Source organism: Caretta caretta, chromosome 5 (assembly GCF_965140235.1).
Source record: "Caretta caretta isolate rCarCar2 chromosome 5, rCarCar1.hap1, whole genome shotgun sequence".
In the NCBI taxonomy this organism is placed as follows: domain Eukaryota; kingdom Metazoa; phylum Chordata; order Testudines; family Cheloniidae; genus Caretta; species Caretta caretta.
In genome coordinates, this window is record NC_134210.1 from 73857370 (window position 1) to 73875713 (window position 18344).

The following is an 18344-nucleotide window of genomic DNA, read 5'->3' on the forward strand; positions in this document are numbered from 1 at the left end:
AGTGCCCTTCCATATTATGATAAAAGGTGCCAGAAGCAGCAAAATTTGGTCCATGTTTTCAAGTTGAATAGTTAAAGAGGGATAATTTGGCAGAAACAGATCACAATGAGTTACAAATTAAGCAGACACTGTGCATTTTACTTGAAGGGAATCTATCAATTCAGAGACAGAAACCCTATTTTCAAACTGGTGCTACCATCAACACAACATCTGCCTTCATCTGTCAAAGATTTACTTTCGAACAGTCATGGTTGATCCAACCATTTAATCAAACCAGTTTTACATAATTTGAGATTGATCTGGGGTGCTCAATAAGCGTTTTCAAAACCATCTTCATATTATGGAGAAAGACTGATTTAAAGATAAGCACACTGCTGGACACGTCATAAGAGATCACCTCATTTACAAATGACCATATCTAAAACCAAAATTTGTGCACTGGAGCAATGGCTCTCAACCTTTCCAGACTACTGTACCCCTTTCAGAAGTCTGGTTTGTCTTGTGTACCCCAAGTTTCACCTGACTTAAAACCTACTTGCTTACAAAATCAGACATAAAAATACACAAAATGTCACAGCACACGGTTACTGAAAAATTGCTTACTTTCTCATTTTTATTATATAATTATAAAATAAATCAATTGGTATATAAATATTGTAGTTACATTTCAGTGTATAGTTTACAGAGCAGTATAAACAAGTCATTGTCCGTATGAAATTGTAGTTTGTACTGACTTCACTAGTGCTCGTTATGTAGTCTGTTGTAAAACTAAGCAAATATCTAGATGAGTTGATGTACCCCCTGGACAACATATCCCTGGTTGAGAACCACTGCACTGGAGGATACTCCTGCCCATAGCAATTCTGTCATTTATATCTTTACACCACATTTCAACAATCTGATGAACACACCCATTATTTCTATAAACAAATTAATTCCTATAAATTTTCCTGGGAATATCAGTGTAAAGATATGCTATTTATACTCCTAATCTCAAATCACTGGTATTTTAGAAGCTAGAAAATGACTAATATCTCTAAACCAATAATTCTGACTGTAATTTACCTATATGCTACATCTATTCTCTGCAGTTACTTAATTGGCCCTTACACTTATCCAAATTTCAGGAAACATGATGGAAAAGTCTCACAGTCAAATAAACTGAGAGCCTTCCTGGATTCTGCAATGTAGTTCTTAGTACATCAGTTATTCTTTGCAAAAATTTAGAAAAGTAAAAAGCAGCCATTAGAAATGAACGAACATGTAAATCTGCAATGGGCATATACCTAAATCCCTCTCATCCTCCCAAAACCTATATTATATATATATATATATAGGGCATTAGAAGATGGATAATTTCACAATGAAAGTCAACTGATCTTCTAAAACATATATTCTATATAGGAGCAACACCACAATAGATACAAACATAGCAGTGACCACCATTTGGATAGACAGTATAGTAGAAGCTCATTGAAAGACAATTACCATCAGTCATCTCAGATACCACAATTATTTCCTAGTCTGGGTATATGGAAACATAGCAATATCTTGGGTACCATGGTGTGGAATGGTTGGTAAATGTAGATTCACTAATGATAATCAACATAACCCTAGCTGGTCCAGTAACTAACCACCTATCAGTGAAAAAAAAAAATCCCCTACTTAATACACCCAACCAGGCACAGTGATTCTGGTGCTTCTAGCTCATTTGCTCAAACCTTAGTCTATTTTTGCAAGTTAAGATTCATTTTCTAGCATATTTTGAAGGCCAAAACCTAGCTTAATTTTGAATGGTTAGTGAGCTATACAGAGGAAACCTGACTACTGTATTTCTTGAAGCATTGCATTAAAAGTATTGAAGTAGCACTGAAGGGCAAAGTATGACAGACAATGCAGGGTAATCATTTGAGTGTGATGGCATGATTGAAGTCTGTAAACATGAAATCCAAGGATGCTGCCACCAAGTTTTTATGTTGTATTCATACATACACAAGAGAAAATATTTTCCCAGACACCTTTGCGTGACCCTTTCTTATACTGCCTCTAAGTTATTCATCTCAATGTAGTATGCAAGCCATTTTCAAGTACATATCACAATGCTAGAGTGCAATGAATAATTTCTGAGGTTCAAATGAATCGAGCAGAAGCTACATTTCAAGCGAGATGCAAATCTAATTTTCCTAGATACTCACACAATGGTTACAGTGTTGTCACAGAGCATTAATTCCCTTGTAATTAAAAATTAGCAAGGTTCTCTTTCTTTCACACTGTTATAAACACTGATAAGATACTGGTTTCCTGTCTCCAAAAAATATATATGTCTAAAATATGAGCTACAAACTGAATTGAATGGACACCCTTACATCCTTTGACCACCACTCAATGTCATCAATAATCTCTTTGAATCTCAAATGGGAATATAGAGCTAGATTTTTCAAAATTAGGTATGTGCAGTTATACTATTGATCATTAATATTAATGCTGTTACTCTGGGGTTAAACTGCTATAAATCAGAGCAGAATTTGGCACACAATACAAATTCCCAAAGTGATATCTCCTAATAGCTGGTACTTTGCCATGGTCAATGCCATTTTGACATTGCTCCTTAATCTGGAGATGCAATATGCAGAAGTGCTACCCCTTATAATGAAGACTTTGTCTTAGCCAAATCCCCCTGTGATGGGTTTGGTCACAGAGACCCCCTTGGGACTGTCACCTGACGTGCTGAAACTACCTCTGAGCCTGTTTTCCCTGTCAGCTTGGGACTCCAGAACCCGGTCTTGTTGAGCCAGACACGCAAGCCTGCTACAACACAGACCCAGGGTCTGAACTATGTCTCCAAAGCTGCAAGCTTTAACTGACAGACACTCAGCAGGTATTCCTCTCTCCAGCACCCAGACAGCCAGCTCCCAATGGGATCCAAACCCCAAATAAATCCATTTTATTCTGTATAAAGCTTATACAGAATAAAATTTGCTTTACTCTGGGTTTATCTTAGTGTCAATGAGAGCAGAATTTGGATCAGACTGATTTTTTGTTGTAGTCTCTCTTTTACTGGTCCCCTTTTCCTTCTCCCATTACATAAAATTGGCAACAAATAGTGTGAGGAGTTTCACCTATGAACTTGTAAACCAGTTTGCTTCCACCTGCCCCTGCCCCCCATGATACTGTGTTTACCTTTTCCCCACATTATTTTGCCTGGGAGAGCACTTTATCTTCAAAAATAGGATAAAATTAATTACTATAGAAAAACTGACATAAGATTAAGGGAGAAGCTCCATGGAGCATGCTTTTCACTAGTGACATTATGTTATGCCATGGAGAAAAATGGAAAAAGAACCTAGAACTATAGAGGGCTGCATTAGAAGAATATGGCTTACAAATCAACTGACAAAGAGATAACACAGGCAATGCTTCATTGAGAGGACAAGACGATAGTAAAACTAGCTGGCATAGAATTAAAGTCTATGCAGCGATTGAAATACTTTGATTCAGTATTGAGCCATGATGGGAATGTGAATACACATGTTAGGAGCTGCATGAAGAACAGTTGGTGTAAATGGAGGGAGCTGATACGAATTCTCTGCAATAGAAATATGCCAAATAAACTAAAGAGCAAAATGTACAAGATATCCTGAGGCCAGCCATGGCATATGGGTCAGAATGCTGGTCAATGAGGAAGAGAAAACAATGACATCACACTGCTGAAAGGAGATTACTCAGGTGGATGCTGAGTAAGATGGGAGCTAATAGGCTACATGATGAAATGGTATGAACCTTGAGACAGATAACCTCCATAATGGAAAAGCTGAGGGAGTATCGACCAAAATGGCTGGGTCATGTGAGACAATGAGATGTGCAATATTTTCACCAAAGAATACAAGACCTAGTGAGGTCACAGGACAAAGAGCACAAGGAAGACCTAAAAAAGACACTGAAGGAGGATATGAAGGAGGTTGGGGGTCAGCTTGAAAGACTAGCTCAACAAAAACACTTGGAGATGAAAAACAAGAGCCACCGACCGCAATTGATGGGACAAGGCAAAGAAGAAAAATTCTTCAGGGAAAGAAATAAAACAAAAATCAAATCAAGATGAAAGTAGAAGCAGAAAGTCAGTGGGTTAAGTACACTCCTGAGGCAAATCAATATCAAACAGCCTGCTAGACATAATGCCAATTCTACCTTTGAACCCCATACATATTGCCCTGTGAGCAAAACTCCCCCTTCTGATCTTTACCGTGGATCTCTGTTAAACATTCTGCACTTGTTCCAGGCACTCACTCCCTGGTGAAGGTTATAGTCTGATCAGAAGGTTTTCAAAACTTCAGATCTCTTGTCCATTTCATAACATATGTGTATTTTCACTGAGATGGAATTATTGTATCTTCTGGTGAGCTGAGAGCACATCCCACAATGCTGACAAATGTTATCTCATTGTTTCCTCATACTCTCCTCTCTGTATCCATCCTGTCTGCTCTTATATTCATGTAGTATGGTTCTTGGGGCAGGGACCATCATTTTGTTTTGTTTTTACAATGCCAAGTATGTTGGGGTCTTGGGTCCATGACATGTCTCCTAGACACCAGAGTAATACAAATAAAAAATACTACTGCATCTGTGGGAGACAAAAATTTAAAGAATATTTAGGCAAAAAAGAAAATTTTAAAAAAAGGAAAGCCTTGGAGCCTGATTCCCCGATGCCCTGTACCTTACACAATCATTTACACCTGCACAAAGAGTGAGTGTGAAATATTGATATTGTGATTGAATAGAGCTTCACATCCACATTGCACTGGTGTAATTGATTACACAAGGGGCAGAATAATGAAAAAAAGTCACTATTTTTTTCCACCTGTCTTCAATTTATGCAGACTCCTTGGCCACCCCACAGTATGATAGTGACAAGAGACAGCAAGAAATGGTCACCTGGGGTGTAGATAACAGGAACAGTCTGACCAAATGTTTCATACACATGTTTTAGCCAAGTTACACTCTTCCAAAGAGCTTTTATCAGCAAATAGCAATTTTAAACTGAGAACTAACCATGTACTCATGTGCCAAAGAGTCCCAGATTCTGAAATGGCTTGAAAAGTCTCAGTCCCAGGCCAGTAAGGTTCAGGAACATCACGGAGGTAATATTTTGGGATGCTGAAAACCTCTAGCTTCAAAAGCAAGCAATCATGCTGTTTGGAGTGAGCTTTGAATTGGGAGCCAGCTCCCAAATCTACGGGACAGTTATATTTGGTATAAAAATGCTTATGCTGTATAACTTATGTGAGTTCCCCAACTAGTATAAGCATTTTTATACCAATATAACTGCATCTACACTAGGGATTTTACCATCATAGCAATGTCAGAAAAAAAATGCATTGCTAACCAACATAGCTATGCCAGCCAAACTTTCTGGTATAAACCTGCCCTACAAGGGAAAGGAAGTATCTAAAGGGAGTTAAGATTTCAGAGTGATGGAGGAAGAAGAAAATGGCTTTACCCAGAACGAAAAGCTGGAGTACATTTACTGCCCCAAATTGCAGCAGTCCTTCCTGCAGGGAGAAGTGCAGTGAAGGCAAACACAAGCTTGGATGGATCGGGATATTGGATTGTTGGGGCAGGTTACCACACTTCTCCCAAACCTACCAAAGATAGTTTGATTTTTTTTAATTTTCTTCTATCCTGTTGATCCTTGTGATACTCCAGTACAATAAACTATACTGGATTTCGTTTCCCCCTACTAACAGGGCCAGAATTGATTAACTGCACATCTTGTGATGTGCCTGCCACCCCACACTGGAACCCATACCGGGCATCATTAAACAATTAAAACCCATACTTGGTGGGGGACCATATCCTGAAACCTGCTCTTCTGAACCCCCTCTTCTGGCTTTCAAACAACCCCCCAACCTTTTAAAGCTCATCAGACCAACTCAAGATTGTATAAAAACAAAACAACAAAAATGATTAGGGGTCTAGAACACATGACTTCTGAGGAGAGGCTGAGGGAGCTGGGATTGTTTAGTCTGCAGAAGAGAAGAATGAGGGGGGATTTGATAGCTGCTTTCAACTACCTGAAAGGGGGTTCCAAAGAGGATGGCTCCAGACTGTTCTCAATGGTAGCAGATGACAGAACGAGGAGTAATGGTCTCAAGTTGCAGTGGGGGAGGTTTAGATTGGATATTAGGAAAAACTTTTTCACTATGAGGGTGGTTTCACTATGAGGGTGGTGAAACACTGGAATGCGTTACCTAGGGAGGTGGTAGAATCTCCTTCCTTAGAGGTTTTTAAGGTCAGGCTTGACAAAGCCCTGGCTGGGATGATTTAACTGGGAATTGGTCCTGCTTCGAGCAGGGGGTTGGACTAGATGACCTTCTGGGGTCCCTTCCAACCCTGATATTCTATGATTCTAAGATGGAGCTAGGCCCTGCCAGAACAAATGCAGAACCTGTCGACATATCTCCACTACTGTGATAATCAACACCCCCCACAACATACTTTGAGATCGTGAGTCCTAAACATATCTATTGGAACAGGTGATGTGCCCATCCAATACACTAATTGCCCAACAACAACTATGTGGGTGAAATCAGACAATCACTATGCTCTTGAATGAACTCGCACAGAAAAATGATGAGAGACAAGAACACCCTATCACCTGTGGGTGAACACTTTTCACAAAGTGATCACTCTACACCTGATCTATTGGTCCTCATCCTCCAAGGAAACCTGCACAACACTTTTAAAAGATGAGCCTGGGAGCATAAATTCATAACTTGGCTAGATACTAAAAATCATGGACTGAATAAAGACAGGTTTCAGAGGAACAGCCGTGTTAGTCTGTATTCGCAAAAAGAAAAGGAGTACTTGTGGCACCTTAGAGACTAACCAATTTATTTGAGCATGAGCTTTCGTGAGCTACAGCTCACTTCATCAGATGTTTACCGTGGAAACTGCAGCAGACTTTATATACACACAGAGAATATGAAACAATACCTCCTCCCACCCCACTGTCCTGCTGGTAATAGCTTATCTAAAGTGATCAACAGGTGGGCCATTTCCAGCACAAATCCAGGTTTTCTCACCGCTAGCACCAGCAGGAGAGTGAATTTGTGGGGGGGGGTGGAGGGTGAGAAAACCTGGATTTGTGCTGGAAATGGCCCACCTGTTGATCACTTTAGATAAGCTATTACCAGCAGGACAGTGGGGTGGGAGGAGGTATTGTTTCATATTCTCTGTGTGTATATAAAGTCTGCTGCAGTTTCCTCGGTAAACATCTGATGAAGTGAGCTGTAGCTCACGAAAGCTCATGCTCAAATAAATTGGTTAGTCTCTAAGGTGCCACAAGTACTCCTTGAATAAAGACACTGGATTTATAGTTTATTACAACAAGCTATAATCCGCTAATGCTACTGCACATACACTGTTTCCCCCTCCTGTCCCCTCTATGACTGAAGAGGTGTTAGTTAACCACTCCCCCTTGAATTGTCCCTTGAAACGTGTGCTAACTATACAAAACAATCTGTTGCACCTTGTATTTAGCTGTGCCACTCTGAGTTCATTTCCCAGACCAAAAGAAGAGCTCTGTGTAAGCTCAAAAACTTGTCTCTCTCAGCAACAGAAGTTGGTCCAATAAGAGAGATCCTCTCATCCATCTTGTCTCTCTAACATCCTGGTACCAACATGGCTACAACACTACATACATCTTGTGATGCTGCATTCTCAAATTCTGCCTGTCTGCTCATCCTAAATGGAATAGCGTCAGTCAGTCACTGAAAGCCTTAAAAGACATAGTTCATTTGAAGAAAACACAGAGCCTGATCCAAAGAAGTGCTGCTGAGCACTTCTGGTGAAGTCAATGGTAGGTGAGGTTGTTCAGCACCTCTCCAGAGGCTTTCAGGCACCTTGTAGTATTAGGGCCCAGAGCACATGCATTTTTGGCATCATCATGAAAATAAAGTGAAACCTCAATTATCCAATCCTTGTTTATCTGAAAACAATCCTACTCTGAAACCCCCCCAGCATCTCCAATGCTGCATTTATGGGAACTCCTTTCACATCCCACCATTATGTTTGGATAACTGAGGGTTCAGTGAACACTGAACCTTTAAATTTGTCTTCAGCATTTTTATTGTAATCAGGCTAGGTAGCAATCAGACAATACGGGAGTTTGGCTACCAAAAATATGAGGATACCAATGGATTTAATATGACCTTCTCCCATGAGAACTCTTCTTGTATGAGATGGCCTCAGCCACTGGCTGAACCAGGTGTCTCATGTTTGAAAGTCTGCAAAAGGCCTGTCATCCCACTGTTTGTTATTCCTGTTCCATTACTAAAAGCACATTTAAAATGAGTGGTGCTGCCCTATTTCGTGGGTGCTTCATAGGCCCAGAATCAAAGCGAACATCTTAAAAGCTAATCTCTTATTGATTCATTCATTTGAAGAAAAAAACACATTAATACAAACAAGACCTTTCTTGTTTCTCGCTTTCTCACTTAGCATGTTTTCAAGGCTTCCCCCCACCTACCCCCTGCAGATATGGTCTTAAATTATCCTCTGTGATAAAATTTCCTTACCTCTCATTTACATTCTAGAGATCTCTCTCAATTTCTTCACAGTTTCTGAACACAATCTCATTAAAACCCCCAATTATTAAACACCTGTTTCTAAGAGTTTAACAAGACTTGCTAAGATCATAAAGATCAATTACTGTTACCAAACAAACACTTTCCCATGTATTTTATATAACTTGATAGAGTCCCATTTCCCAAAGCAAAAGTGAATCTGTTAATTTTTAAATATAGCTGCTATTTAGTTCATATTTGTACATCACTGTGAGATTCTCAGTTGAATAATGATAATCCTCTAGCTGTCTCCTTCTACTGAGAAGTCCATGTTCTTAAGGACTTTCTGTATCTGACAGCAGCATCTGCATCATGTTTTTCTATGCACAGAGATCAGCCATTCACGCTTACTCAGAACAACCTTTACTTTACATTAAGGGAATACCACAAAAAGGTGCACAAAGAGGGGCTCCAGGAGAGCACACAGTGTATGAGGCTTCTAAACAGCAGGCTGCTTCTGAATACAAAATGGTAGCTACCTCTGCAACAGAAGAGGGACTTCACTCCATTTAAAGGTGAACTACATGGAAAACCAAAAGCCTTCGCAGATATGTGCAGCACAAAACATTCTGGTACAGTGCCAGCAAATCACATTGCCACATGGGACACACCAGGATATAGACTTCTTCATTCTTGCTGTCCAAGCAGAGACTAGGCTTATCATAAAAGCGACGTACTTCACGAAAGCTCATGCTCAAATAAATTGGTTAGTCTCTAAGGTGCCACAAGTACTCCTTTTCTTTTTGCGAATACAGACTAACACGGCTGTTCCTCTGAAACCTGTGTGGATAAAAAGATCTTCTACTCTTTCCACAGTATGCATCCGATGAAGTGAGCTGTAGCTCACGAAAGCTCATGCTCAAATAAATTGGTTAGTCTCTAAGGTGCCACAAGTACTCCTTTTCTTTTTGCGAATACAGACTAACACGGCTGTTCCTCTGAAACCTTCCAGAAGGGAGAGTGCTAACTGTGCTGTTTTTAAAGCAACATTATTAGCTGATCTACGGACAGCATCAGTTCCGGGCGAAACAAATTAGACCCTCTCTCATTTCAAACATTGTAGATTCATGTGTCATTTTTAAGCCTCAGACCACAAAATCCAGAAGAAAATTCAAGAATGGGGGAGTGCTGCGTTAAGTTCATCTTCTTCAGTCCTGCAGAATGCAGCTTATTACAGACCACTTTGAAGCAGGTAATTAAACGCAGAACACAGGTTTCAGTGCTGGGTGCACAAAGTTAAGCTGCTAAATCCATAGCAAGCATCCTAAATAAAAGTAGGCTGATCTTCAGAGGTGCTGAACACCCTGCAGCTCCCCGAAAGGCAAACACACGCTTGCATACAAGAAACATGAAACCCTATCCTTCGCTTAGCCGCTGTGTCTGTACGCTCCTCAGACGGAAGAGATTTCTGGGCCAAAGTTCTGCCCTGGGTACTTCACTGGAAAAATGATACATATGCATTCTACCAAGAGTACAGTGACTTTTTAAACTTACTTTTCTAAAGGCAATATAATAAATATTTGGCCTCCCCAACATTTGAATATTTAAAGTACATCATAAGAACGGCCACACTGGGTCAGACCAAAGGTCCATCTAGCCCAGTGTCCTGTCTTCCGACAGTGGCCCATGCCAGGTGCCCCAGAGGGAATGAACAGAACAGGTAATCATCAAGTGATCCATCCCCTGTCGCTCATTCCCAGCTTCTGGCAAACCAAGGTTAGGGCACCATCCCTGCCCATCCCGGCTAATAGCCATTGATGGACCCTATCCTCCGTGAACTTATCTAGTTCTTTTTTGAACCACGTTCAAATCCTGCCCTCTGGGTACTGGAAGTCAAAAATACATATGCATTCTTAACTTTAGATATGACGTGTAAAGGGACTGCTGGGACTAAAAAGGGTTAATTAGTTGGGTAATCATTATGGAGCAATGTAATGCAGATCAATTTTATTAATGTCAGCAAATCTGCTGGTTCTGTGCCCAAAAGGCAGTGCCAATTTAGATAAGCTCTTATTAATTATTAGCATCCACATATAGTTGATGGGCATTTTATTCATACAAAGGGAGGTCTCCTTGGTTTGTTGTCCATATGTTGTCGTCCACTTTTTTCGCATTAAAGGTTATCTATGACTGTTTCCCAACCCATTCATCTTCATCAGAATGCCAACCTCCTACGCAGATCACATCATAAAACTCAGCAGCTTCTTCCTGGGTCATAAAGAATCCTGAAAGTTTCTTGGAATAAAGAAGAGTATTTGTACAGAACTTTTACAATAAAAGCCAAACTGCTTCAGAATTCTGTGGGTGAAGAAAAATCCTCTCTACCAGAAAAAGACTAAAAACTCCAAGAACCTGAAAGTGCTACAGGTAGATTAAGGCCCGGTCCAAAGTCCACTGAACACAGCGGAGACACTATGGACTTGCAGTGGGTTTTATATCAGGCACATTGTTCTGAATTCATATTGCCCTTATTATTATTGTGTTTGTTTCCAGTAGCCTCTACAACATGCTAAGCGCTATACAGATAAAAAGCACACATGCTCCCTGCCTTGGAAAGCTCGTAATCTAAAAGAGGCGAGGGGTAAACGATATACAAAGAGAGCAGTCAAGGTGGTGTAAACACAATGCTTGGTAACACGACAGGGTTTGGTTCGGTCTTTGATAAGATGAGTAGACCAGATAAAATATGTCATCTTTATTTGGGCAGGTTTTGTAAGCGGGTGTTCAGATTAATAATTCTTTGCACTTCCAGGGACACCTTCCCATGAGGAGCACACATCATGATGACGTCAATGAATTTAGCCTTACAAAACCCATCTGTAGTAAACATGCTTATTTTTTATTCCCCATTTTACAGATGGGTAAACTGAGGCACAGAGCAATTCTGTGACTTGCCCAAGGTGACAGAAAATCCAAGGCAAACTCAGAAATGCAGCTTAATCCTTTTAGATTGCTTTTTCCTAAGCATGGTTCTGTAACTTTTTGTGTGAACCAGACAGTCAATAAAACACACTAAGCAGGTATCCTCCAGTTTGGTCATTTTCTTTAAAACACTGTTAGTGTCTTGAGCACTTTGTACAGCATTTACCAAGGTCACCCCTTGTGCTAAATTTTCTTGGGTTAGGCACAGACACTGCAAAGAATAACCTGCGGCAATAACGACTGTTTAATAAGCTTTCCAAACAGGTCAGCACAGAAGTCCCAGAGCTTGCAGTTTATAGCCTCTGAAGTCCAAGTCATGGTGCCATTGGCTTGGTGTGCCTATGACAAAGCCCTCACAATCTTCAAAAAGCTTCTCCCTAAGGCAATGATTAAGGACAGCATCCACAGCAATGTGTGCAATAGACCACATGACTTTTTTACACTCACGACTTGGCACAGGGTCAGTTAGTTCTATGCCAAGGGTCCTCCTTAAATCCATACAGCCATCCTTCTTGGCATCCTCATCAGCGATTTGTACCAGCATTGAGCAAAAACAAGATGGGCCCGATTCATCTTCACAGTCTCATGCAATGCTGTCTGGGTCCTCTAGAAAGGCACTGTTGAGCTGTTGAGAGATTTTTAGAAAACAACCATAAGCCCATGCCTGTTGTTTTAGATTTACACATACCCAGCTCAGTTCCTATCCCATTACACCCTATCCTTGACTGTCACTTCTTAATTGTTCATTTACCTGAGCAATGTCTTCTCCATTCACCTTGTCCACCAGTGATTCCCATAAGCTGCGATTGCCTTCCTCCTCCGGGGGGTGGATGATGAGAAGCCATCATGCTAGTCGGTCTTCTCACAAGCGCTTGAGTCTCTGGTTCTGGCATATCCATCAACAGCTGGGCAAAAGGGCTCCTCTTGGCCCCTCCCTCCTCCTCCTGGGAACTGTCGCTGATGTAGCACTTTTTCTGAAGGGGGTCAAAGGCCCTTGGAGCTAAAACAAATTCTGATGTTCTCACAGTGGTGGTGGTGAAGGAGACCAGGTTTCCTCTCAGCGTTTCCATGGTTTCTGAAACACACGTTCTTGAAATCAGATGGCCTCTTCTGCGTGGTGCTAGGACTTACAGAGGTGGTGCTGCCGGCCAGCCAATTATTGAGCTACAGAGATTGGGGGGTTCCTGCCTAGACCTGCATGCTACACCTATTCTGATTGGTACACGTTTCTCTTCTGGCACAACTTAAGGGGGCTGAAACCCACTCCAATGAGTAGAGGGCAGTGGTGGGAGTTCTTAGAGGGGTCCCATGACCCTCTTTTGTGCACGTCACCCCACCCCAGAACCTGCTCAATTTGGTCAAAACTGCTCTTGGGGATGTGCTCTGGGGCTGAAACTGTCTCAATTGGTAGAACATGATGGGATGAGTTCTTAGAGGGATCACGTCACCCCTTGCTTCCAGTCATGTGTCCATTTTGACCCCGGAAGTAATACCCCAGGGGGTGGGTCTTAGTGTGACAGATGGGCAGGGCTCAATAGTCGGGGGCAGGGCCAATGTTGGATTGATGGTAGACCCCTCATACTACTCATTATGTTCTTTCCTATTTGATATTAAGGAAATTACATTCCATCTAAAAAGATAATCAGTAAAATGGTCACAATTTTTAAACCAAGACTGCAAAGTACATGTTAAATATAGACACTTCCCTTAGAAAACAAACCCCATGTCCAGAACCATCTTCTTTTTCCCCTCAAAGCATTCCGCAAATCTGGTGGTTCTGAAAGTGTCAGACTCAGACTCTTCTAGACCAATGTCAACATAACAGATACAGTAAGGAAAACGTGCCTTCTCAACTCTGACCTAAAGGAACCTCCTCAGGTTCAGTTTCCATGCACACTCAATCCTTAGTCTTCATGCAGGCACAGATACCATGGGCCCCATCTTGCTGCCAGTTGTGAGAGTGCCTTTGGCAATAGGGACACCAGTCCATTGAGCACATGGATCTTTCAAAAGTGTCATTCTGATCTCTAAAAAGAAAAGGAGTACTTGTGGCACCTTAGAGACTAACCAATTTATTTGAGCATAAGCTTTCGTGAGCTACAGCTCACTTCATCGGATGCATCCAATGAAGTGAGCTGTAGCTCACGAAAGCTTATGCTCAAATAAATTGGTTAGTCTCTAAGGTGCCACAAGTACTCCTTTTCTTTTTGCGAATACAGACTAACACGGCTGCTACTCTGAAACCTGTCATTCTGATCTCTATGAATTAAGTGTGTGAATAGGAAAACTTTTATATAGAAACAAGAACTCTCCTAGTAAACCCCTGGTGTGACCTGTGTCGGACACTGTTTGTAGCTACATAAATAGAGAGATGTTATGATTCTGGTTTCTGTGCACTGCACCTCTAACTATAAGGAGCCTCCCTTCCTATGTGAGGCAGGAAAGCAGAGAGTCAATTCACGATGGGCTTTACAAAGCCAGTTAAACACACTGTTCCCTTTTGCTTTCTCTTGAACACTTACATTTCTTTCCTGGTCTTCCTAAATCTGAAAACTGATAATATTCCTACTTTCCTCTTTGTGCAGAGAAAACATAACCAATACTGCACTCAATCCGGGTGAGAACTACGATTTACAGCATAAAAACACGTGTCTAAAAAAGTGTTTCTTAGGTAGCCCAATATTCTAATAGTAAGGCCAAGCGCTGTCATGCAAGGAAGTTGGTATTCAAATCCAGATCATGGCCTTTTGCGGAAGCAGTATTTCAAGTACCAGTTCTGCCGCATGCCACTTCCATGGTAGCCATTAATTTTGGTATGTAACAGAGTTCTAAGAGACATCTGGATCTTAATCTCAGCTAAGGATGTTGCTGCCATTCAAGCCTCATGCAGGAAGAAGTGAGAGCACTCAAGGCTTCAGAGTCTCCAATAGGTGGGAGGAAACCATGGTAGGATGGGGAAGGATTTAAAGTAGAGATGGCCCAAGCTGCAAAATTCAGATATTTCTACATTTCAAATCACAAAAGTTGGGGTTTTGAAATATGGGGTGGGACAAAACGGGATGGGGGCCTTTTCAAAAGTGTGGATCCAATTTTGGATGCCAGAGTTTGGGAAGCTGGATCCAGGTTTAGATTTCAAATTTCCCCTCCCTTTCAATTTCTATCACACCACTGGCCTTGCCATCCTTTCATCTCCTCCATTGGATGTTCCCAAATTTTGCTTCCAAATCTCAGCCTAATTACACCCACCGTTTCCCTAATAATAACATAGGGATGTAGTCCTTTTATAGGACATTATTCACAGAAAGGACACCTACACGACAAGATTCTTTAAGAATAATTCATAGTGCCTTTTATTCCAGGCTAGCATTTGTTCATGTCTATCATCTATTTCCTCCGGACTATTCCCAAAAGAGCTGCAGAAGTCTCAAAAGAAGTTTTGCAAACATTCTGCTTAGAAACTTCTGCTGATACTGCATGCATGTAAAAGGAATTTTTGGCTCTTTATCCTTCCTATTTATATTGCTATGGACATCTGCATTCCTTTGTTGCCTAATGGGCCTGCTCTGCTCCTGCTGCTTATTCCTCTCTCAGAGTCATAATTAAGATCTGCATATTGCACCACAATCACGGTCATATACAGTGATCTGAACAATATGGAACAATAGAGGGAGACAATCCCCAAAGCCACAAAAATATTGTTTTCATGTTAATATTTTTAGTAGTAACAAATGAGAGGGGGAAAAACAAAACAGACTATAGTATGTGGTAGATCAACAGAATGTTTTCTATTGAAAATACATGTGTACGAGAATGTGTACGAGAATATTCTTCTATAAATATTTTTCATAGTTTTGTGGAGCTGTCAAGTCTTCATTATGAGGTTTTCTGAGCTCATCTAGAGTGCCTCAATTTCTATATGGTTAAGTAATGGATGATTTGTATTTAGTATATATTGTCTGTATCTGATGATGTATCCCTCCTTCCCTTTTGTTTTGTATAGAGCTGTCAATAATAAAACACACAAATCTGAACACTAAGATTTCCCTCAGGAGATCGTTAACAATCAAAGTCACTTAATCATTTTTTCGCTTCCATAAACCATTTTAATGGTGTAGTTCTACTGAGCCACCTTCCTTTTTTATGTGGCAGAAACAATGGGCTGTCATCCCCTGTGTATGCTGGGTCCCAAGATGCTAGCTCCCTCTCAGATATCCAGCTACGCCTGTCAGACAGGCAAATGGATTTCTCTCCCCTCAGAAAGCTAAAATGAATATGGGACCTGCATGGGGAAATTTGATCAACTGAGGCATAAGAGCAGATGGTTGAGATTCACGCAAGTTTACAACAAACGTGATGAAGATTCAAAACTTTAAATGTGTTTTAAATTCTTAAAACATTTAGCTATTAAATCACTAGAGATAGGCTCAGAACAGAACATTTGGATCCAGATCTGAATTCTGAACATGCCAGCTTTCAAGCATGCTCAGATCTGCAGTATTTGTTTGGTGGATTACAAAGACAGCGGATATTTGCAAAATTCAGATCCGAAACTTGTTTCAGATTGAAAAAAAAAAAAATCCAACACACATCCCAATCTTAGGGATGTTCAGCTCAAGTGTTTTGGTTCATAGATTCATAGATATTTAGGTCAGAAGGGACCATTATGATCATCTAGTCTGACCTCCTGCACAACGCAGGCCATAGAATTTCACCCACCACGCCTACAGAAAAAAACTCACACCTATATCTGTGCTATTGAAGTCCTCAAATCGTAGTTTAAAGACTTCAAGGAGCAGAGAATCCTCCAGCAAGTGACCCGTGCCCCATGCTACAGAGGAAGGCGAAAAACCTCCAGGGCCTCTTCCAATCTGCCCTGGAGGAAAATTCCTTCCCGACCCCAAATATGGCGATCAGCTAAACCCTGAGCATATGGGCAAGATTCATCAGCCAGATACTACAGAAAATTCTTTCCCGGGTAACTCGGATCTTACCCCATCTAATAGCCCATCACAGGCCATTGGGCCTATTTACCATGAATATTTAATTACCAAAACCATGTTATCCCATCATACCATCTCCTCCATAAACGTATCGAGTTTAATCTTAAAGCCAGATAGCCTTCCAAGGGAAGCAGTGGGGGCAAAAGATCTATTCCAAAACTTCACTCCTCTGATGGTTAAAAACCTTCGTCTAATTTCTAGTCTAAATTTCCTAGTGGCCAGTTTATATCCATTTGTTCTTGTGTCCGCATTGGTACCAAGCTTAAATAATTCCTCTCCCTCTCCGGTATTTATCCCTCTGATATATTTATAGAGAGCAATCATATCTCCCCTCAACCTTCTTTTAGTTAGGCTAAACAAGCCAAGCTCCCTGAGTCTCCTTTCATAAGACAAGTTTTCCATTCCTCGGATCATCCTAGTAACCCTTCTCTGTACCTGTTCCAGTTTGAATTCATCCTAATATAGGCATGACATCTGAAAACACCTTGAGTAAAATACCTTCAATTATTTAATCATCTGACCCCGACAGAAACAAAATGAACTAAACTTTTCCCCTGAGTGTACGTGAAAAATCTATGAGGGTTACAGACACTCGCCCCACCCCCACACACTTTCACTAGCTTTCACTTTTCTCTTCTGTTTTTTCCCCTCCCTCTGTTCCCACTTACTGCCACTTAAAGGCCAGCTCAACAGAGCTTGGCACCAATGTTCCCTCTAATTTTTGACAGGCAGTGTGCGCAAAAAATTTCTTCTGTGGAAATTGTTGTGCTTCTGTGGAAATTGTAGTGGGCGTGGTGTTCCGCCGTGTGCACAGGGTTTAGGATCTGTGTGCATGTTCACATGCGCACAGCTTAGAGGGAACAGAGCTTGGCACCAGCACAAACACCAAAGATAAAACTAAGCGTTAGAGATAGGAAGCTTATGAAGCCAATATTGCTCTCATTTACACTAATGCAACTGATTTCAGTAGACTGAGTCAAGAGTCACCCCACTGTAAATGAGAGCAGAATGTGTCCAAAATGTGTCAGCTGAACACAGCGTCAAGAGAAGTTTCAAGCAATATGACTGGCTAATTCACAGGACATTGATTCTACAGAAATGTATTATACATACAATTAAAATTGTGTCCTTCACAAAAAAACATCCAGGGGTCAAACTCAGGCCTGGTGTCAGCAGTTGCACCTCTGCTGAAGTCAATGGGTTCAAAGACAGTTATACCCATTGATACCAAAGCCCTGAATTTGGCCCCATTGGCTTGTTTATTTTCATGTTCAGTCTATAACAGCAATAACAATCTAAGCACAGGGCATTTCTGGGGATTAATTATCTGCTTGGGTTAACGGTTATCAGCTGTAATTTGGGACATCAATTCCACACAGCTGGTCATTAATCCAAGGAAATGCCTTGCATGTCAATTATTGCTTAAATAACTATACTGCAGATATAAAGTTTACCTATGCTCAATAGGGATGCCACTTATAACTACATGGCTCATGAATAACGATGCTGCCCCTTCTTCATGAAAATAATTTCCAGAGTCCAGTGCTAACCTATTTACAGAAACTGAAGAATGTTTAACCATCTCTCCCCAAGACCCTGCTGACAGTGGCCTACATGCAGACCTTCTACCTGCCTAAAATTCACTGACCCTCCCACCCTGCTATGTGTCTGTAGAGAATGTGCTTTGCTTCCCAAAGTCCTGCTCTTTGCTTGCAGAGAATATTGCTCACTCTCCACTGGGTTTTGCTAGGTAACAGAGTTTATGAAAGTATTTCTGAAATGCTACAATAGCTGCAAATAT